The sequence below is a fragment of the Aythya fuligula genome, chromosome 10 (genome assembly GCF_009819795.1).
Source record: "Aythya fuligula isolate bAytFul2 chromosome 10, bAytFul2.pri, whole genome shotgun sequence".
Taxonomy (NCBI): domain Eukaryota; kingdom Metazoa; phylum Chordata; class Aves; order Anseriformes; family Anatidae; genus Aythya; species Aythya fuligula.
The window spans coordinates 10,621,727-10,629,006 of NC_045568.1; positions in this window are offsets into that span (position 1 = coordinate 10,621,727).

Below are 7,280 nucleotides of genomic sequence, written 5' to 3' on the forward strand. Positions count from 1 at the left end.
AGACTTTAAAAAATGGTTTTGGAAGACAAAATACAAACTTTATGGTTTGAATGTGGGCCAAGCTCTAAGCTCTTCTTATTATATTCTTTAAAATCAATCAAAGACAATAAGTTTAGTACAAAAATAGAGTGATGGTACCTCCAAAATGTAGAATGTGTTTTGTTTTACAGTCAATAGAAGCTTTTTCTGAAACAGAAACTGTTCTATTTTTAATCCTTTGTGGTAACCAGATGACCAATTTGTTGTTTTCCCCTCTTGCTGTTTTATTATTTTGCAGTGTTTTATTTTCACTGTATTTTGATAAGGAAACTACACTGTGTCTCAAAGATCACATGTCATGAGCACACATATCTCAAGCTAATGAGCTGTAGTGTTTTAACCAGGGTATCAATTCTATAACTCAGTTGAAGAGTTAACTACAGACAAGACTCCAATCACATTTAGCAATCTGAACTAACCAAGCTTTTTCCTCCAAACTGATCAAGTTCTCTTCTTTCTCTTTTGTGATGCCATAACTTCACACATCCTCCAGCTTCTCTGTAATGGACAAAATGTGCATTTCTAATGTGAAGAACAAGGAAGATGATTAATCATCACCATCTTTTCCAGACTTTTATACATATCAGGAAGAAGCAGCAGCGTGTAGAACTGAGTTAAAATTTCACTTCCTTTGCTGGTCAACTTTAAATTTTCTTTCACCATTAATTTAGTTTTCTTAAGAGCAACACTGTCTTTGATTACACGGTTTAGCAGATTTATGACTTTTATTTATGTGCTCATTTAACAGTGATTTGGATATCTAGCACAACATGCTTACAGCCTTTTTCTCCTCACTTCCTCCAATAAGGCATCAGCAAAAGGAGTCTTTAAGCACAGGGTAGCTCGCACCATTCATGTACGACTTCAGGCACAGCGTACGTAAGGCAGAAAGCCTACATCCATCACCAGGTGACTGTGGGCATTGCACCTGGTGCGGGGTGCTCTCCTCTACCGCCCATGAAGCTGCTGGAGGGAGCAGAGCCCAAGCATCCTCCCCCTGCAGCCTGTGTGTGGTTGTTGGTGTGCCTCCTCTCTCCTGGGGCTGACCCGTGCCCACCACCTCCTCCCTGGGCTGAGTGCTGCAAGGAGCCTCCACCCTGAGGAAACTGGAGCTAAAAGGTTAAAAAGAAACCAGGATTAAAACCCAGGGGTGAAATCCTTTCATTAACCACAATTTCATCCCCCTGCATTAGCTGCAAACTTGTCACTCCCTTCCTGGCTTTTAGCAGTGTTTAGGTGAGGTCACTGGAAAGATATTAATATTCTCCCGTATATCACTGGAAAGACTATTAAAGGGTAATAATGAAACGGTGCTGCTTTGCTTTCCCCTCTGGGTTACAGAGCAAAGAGATGGTACATTGATATTAAAAGAAAGGATAAATGTGATACAAATATAATTTGCAGTGAAACACTATACTGAGATTGTGCCAGAGGCTGGGTTGTCATTATAACAACCCCAGTGCAAGGCTCAGATCCTTTGTAATGTCACCAGGAGCTAAAAACAGAGTTATTGCCTTCTTCGGAGTTTTTGGATATTTCTTTCTTCTATTTTGAAAAATGGATTCAGGTGCAAATCTTCATTTAATGTTACTTTACTTCAGAGCCATGCTGTTAATTTTCCTCCACTTCTGGCTGCTACTTTTATTTTAATGTTAGTCTAATATCACCTTTTTTTTTTTTTTTTACCTTTATATCATGAACCTTATAAAGAGCCATATATAATTTTATGCAGGAGCTACAGCATGCGTTTTGCCAGGCAGTAGGGTGCTGCATGAGCAGTTTAAAACATAAATAAGTACACTGCTGTGAGCTCTGCTCTACAGCTTTTATGAGGCCATCAGACTATAAATAAACGCTGTCCTTGATTCTCAGTTACACTGCAGCCTCTTTGAACTGCCCCAGTGCAAGGGGACTGTAAACCAGATGGAAGCGTCTCATCAGGAATTTCCCTTAACCTCTGGGAAAAAAAAAAAAAAGCTACCTTGTAATTAGAGACATTATTTTGTCTGTGGTTTGGTCTGGGACATAGATTTTCCTTGCCTCTCCCTCTGTGCCCAGGAATCTGCTTGTCCCCATGCCATGGCAGGAGGGTGGGAGCTGCGGGACCCAGCCCAGGAGAGGTCACAGCGCCCGGCATGGGGCACTCCCGCCTCCTCCTCTTCCTCCTTGCCTTTTTTCATTATTTTCCACTTTAATGAGGCTGCCCTGTCTTCAGCCTGCCTCCCTTCAGGTGCTGAGCGGATCAGAGTTCAGTCACATCAAAGAACCGGTGCCTCTGCCTATGAATTATTTGTGCTTCCTTTGTTATCGGTGAGCCGGGAAGCAAATCTGCTAATTGTGTGCATTATGACATTTGGCTGACAGCCACAGCCAGGCAGAAATCAACACCCAGATGATAATCATGTTATAATCTGGGTGTTTAATTGTGAAGGCTGTGCTGGCATTTAAGATTGAGATTTTGAACCACACAAAAGACCTCCCAGTACTCAGGAAGAGCAAATAATAACGCTAATCTTGATACAGGGAAAATATATAAAAAGAATAAGCCACTGAAAGGAGGATTCTGGGGAATTATAAACCAACTCGCCTATTTCTGATACCTGGAAAGATGCCGGAAGAAATTGAATTATAAATTCAGAGGGCAATAAGGTGATAAAAGCAGCTATAGCACCTATTTATCAGGAGCAAATTATGTCAGTCCAATCTTATTTTCTTCATTTATTTTTTTTTAGTGATAATAGAGAATTAATTAGATACTTTGTCTTGAGTGAAGTTACTGATACGATCCCACATGATATCATTAGAAACAAATCGTGATTAAATCCACTGACTAAATCAATGCAAGTTAGATGCCCAACTGGCTGAAAAAGCACATTTAAATGATCGTTATCAGTGGTCAAACTGGGAAATGTTGCAAGAGAGCTGTCCTGAAAAGGTCTCTCACAGTTTCAGGAAACACTTATTACTTGCTTTGACTTATATATTATTTCTTCAATGATTTCCATCCATTCTGGCCAGATAAAAATATAGGAACTTGTAGAAGAGCATTTAAGTGCAAAAAGATCCAATTCTTTTTATAGAACTTTGTCTATATTTTTTGAGAGCGTATACAGGTACATATTTCTTAATAAACGTTTCCCTGTGACAATTAGGCATACAGTGTTTAGAGGCATCTCGTACACCACCATAACTACCATCAGCCAGGATACCTTCTCTGAAGTTTTCAGTATTCTACTAGTCGCTAGTTGCCTAGAGATTTAGGATTTCCATGTTTTCAAAGGCATCCAAGGAATTTAAAAGTCCAAGTCCCATTTAAGCTCAGTGTAATTTCGTAACTAAAGCATCTGCATCATTTTTAATGGGAGAACTTCAGCCCAAACTTGCTTGAAAATGTTTGCCAGATGACGTGATCTCCTTCCCACTGATAACAGAAAAATAACTCTCCTTGCTCAGCCCTGTCCATCTCCCAGGATCAGCCCTATAGCAAGTGTGTTTCAGATAATCTGATCTGATTTATTGCTGGAAGGGAAAAAGGAACTGTAAGGGGTTGAAACCGTGAGCACTGCAGATCAAATCATGCCATTGGCCTTCATGAGATGAAGTATGGCAGTACTCCTGAGAGAGATTTTAACTATTTTTCTCCTTCAGACCCTGTGGCACCTTATTTATTTTCACATCCCATCTGATACAGAGGAGCCTGAGCCAAGGCCATCAGAAGTCGTATGATAGCCAAGCACGAGCCAGCTCCTGCTGAAGAATTCAGTGCTGGGCATGCCCGCAAGAGCTTTCCTAGCAGGTTACAGTGTGCAAGTGCTGCAGGTGGGAGCTCTCAGTGCAGAAAAGCTGCTGATTTCAGAGCAGCAAAGACGGACAGTTGAGCAAGGGTTGTGTTCCCATGGGTGTGTGCCTGTGCTCTGTAGGCATCCCACTGTCAGCAGACTTGAAGTCATCTCTGTTCACATTGCCACATCTGACACAACTTGGCCTTTTCTCAGTAGTTTATGTCTTTTCTTCCTCATTTTGATGCTCTTCATTTAAAATAAAAATAAAATGTGACTTAAGTGTCACCAGGCTAGAAGAGGCTGGACACTGAGCAATGAGATTTTAGGCAGCCTGCAAAGCTTCTGATACTCTTTGGGAGTGGGTTTGACCATCGGAGACCTGAAGATGCTTTGATCAACTTTCAAAGTGCTTGTGTAGTTTATGGTTCTAGAAGGATTTGTCAGTTTGAGCTCTGTTTACTGCCAAGACAGAGGCCTAGATGTGGGATTGGATTAATATTGATCCTATCTTAGCAAATACTAGGCTTTTTTTTTCCTTAAGCCATTATAGATTCATATAAAAATAATAATCAAAGAATCTGAAAATGAAAGACCCAATGGGCCATCTTTTCAAATATACCTTCACCTGGCCTTAATTTTCATCTGATTCTAAGCTCAGTGAAGTCAGTCAAAAGAATCCCATGATCCAAGTAGAAAATGGATGTGGCTCTGTCCACAAACAACTCCCTACAAACAAACCCCAGCCTGAGGCAATTATGTGCATTAATTGCACAAGAAGAATAGAAACTAAATACATACATATAGGGCCCTTTCCTTTTAGGAGTTTGTATGAGCAGATCATTTTCTTACACATCAAAACTAATTGAAATGGCACAGTGCTCGTTCACAGAAGGAGGATGCACAAGCTTTTTACGCATCCAATGATAGAGGTCAGCAGGAGGGAAATGTATTTCTAAAATATATTTTATTAGCTCTTTCAGGAGCCTGGCAAAGGTCTTAGAAGTTTCACTTTGATTTATTCTAACCGTACTGGAGAGTATAGGAAAGGCTTACTTTCTGGAACAATTACATCATACTGTGCTTTTATGATTGGACTGTATTACAATTAAAAGAAACATTTTAACCATGTAGTGCAGACTAAACTCTATCTGTATTTTTACAGCAGAAAAATTGTGAACTGTAATCGCCAATATTTACATAAAATTCCAAAGTATGTGTCTGTTTGGTTAGCAAATACTAGCATGTGAAACCTTAGTATCCCTGTCACTGAATAGTGAAATTAAAATAAATTATGTGTTGTAAACCCTTAAAACTTGACGTCAGCACTGCTTTATTTACTGTTCAAACCCAGCCTTTCCCATAAATTTCTCTAGTTTCAGTTTCAGTCACTACCAAGCCAGTATCTGGGTACATCCTTTCCCACAGAAAATAAAGTTCACAGCAAACCCATGGGAAGAAGGGAGCAACAGACCCAAAATGGCCCCTGGACTCACACATATCTGATATGTGCTAAATCTGCAGTCCCCTCTGAAACCTCATATGAAACATTTTCAACTTCTTGTTGTAAGGATAAATCCCAGACACATATAAACATGGTGATAGGAGAGGTAGGACCTTCTCCACGCTTCCTGCTGGAAGCAAGGGCAGATGCCTGCAGTATTCTGGGGGCACAGAGCACCCCAGACACAGACCAGGATCCCTGCATCCTATTTCCACCCTGCTGGCAAACCCCTTCTAGCTGCAAGCACACCCCATGTTGATTGTGGGCTCCCATCCTAACTTTGTTTGTATTTAATCTCTTGTGTTTCCTTTTTGAACTGGATGGCAGGTGTAAAATACTTTGAGACAGACAGTAAGCAATGGGTCCTACATCCTCCCTGCCACACAACTGCCTGCAGCAGACCCTGCATTGCTGTGCAGAGGCTCCATCCCTTGACATTCTCATGTGTTTCCCCAGCCCTACACCCAGACACTCCTGCCCACAGAGTGCCCACGCACCCAGCAGCCCAAAGCAGCCCTGGCATTGCCATGGTGCCCACCCTGCTCAGCATCGAGCTTCCTTCTCCATCCTGCTCTGAGCTGGGGAAAGATTTAACACGTACCTTTCTGACGCCGGCAGCGGCAGGTGTCTGAGGCTGCGTGGGCGAAACAGGGCTCAAAAGGGAGGGAAACAAATCGCACATAGCAGCAGGGCTGCTGGTGCACCGCGAGGTGCTGGGGCTATGAATAGACCGAGCTGGGCTCCTGGCTGGGACATGGAGTTGCTCAAATGTCATGTGCAGGGGCATGCAGGGACTCAGCCGACTGGCACTGATGCTGCTCTCCTGCCCCTGTGCTGGCTGGATGGCTGCTGGCCAGACTCAGCAATCCCAGACTGAGGGGTCCTTGTGTAATGGCACAGCTCCTGCCCTGCCTCAGGGGCAGAAGATAATGGTGAAGACCAGGTGGTGGATGTGGACCTGTCCCATTCTCCCAGCCTTCCCTGGAGGAAAACACACAGAGGGGGGCTTTGCCATTACTGAGAGAGGGCAGGATTCCTCCCAGACCTAGATCCTTATTTGGATCTAGGCAATTTTTCACCCATAATATGGAAAGTTTAAATTCCCCCCTCAGATATACCTGGGATCCATCCATTGGAGATCTGTCTCTTTGTACTCTCAGCACAGGTTGAGAGAAGAAACCTCTCCCTTCACGGTGCTGATGCTGCAGACATGGAGGCTCCTGCAGGCCTGGTAGCCCTGCTCTGTTCCTCTCTTCTCCTCATCCTCCTTGTTGCTGCATGCTGTCCCCATCCTCACACCAGGCACACCGCTGTGCCACAACTGATCGTGGCGCAGGGAGCAGTGCCAGCACAGGCAATGGCCAGGGTGACTCCAAGTTCACTGCTGAATTTGGGGTACCCACTGAGGGGAGATGCTATTGCTAGCTCACCCCATTTAAGCCACACAAAATCAAGACCACTATCTCTACAGCTGGGATTTTTCCCAAACTTTCTTCTCCTCGTTAAGAGCTGGAATTACTTGTAAAATGTCACTTTTCAAGGGAAGTAAGTATTTCTTTCTACAAAGGCTGACAGCTTTTGGAGAAAGGATTCCTGACTGCGTAGAAGTGTTATCTGCATATTTTTAATCAGACGTAAGGCCCGAGTGTCTTCTTGTTTATGCTGATGTAAATCAGAAACAGACCCACCAAATTGGTCCAGAATAATGGGGCTGCGCTGATTTACATCAGCTGCAGATCTCTTCTGATAGTGTTGTACTCCGTAAATTAAAGGGGAATCAAGAGGGCCATAATAAACTATTTATATCTCCATATGTTTAAGCAAAGATGGAAAAAAGATTAAGCAAAAATTAGGGTTATAAAATTGATTGATGTTGAGCCTATACTTTTAGTTGAGAAAGACATTAAGGGGTTTTCAGAATGTTCTTTTTTAAATGGCATTAATTTATTTATTCACTG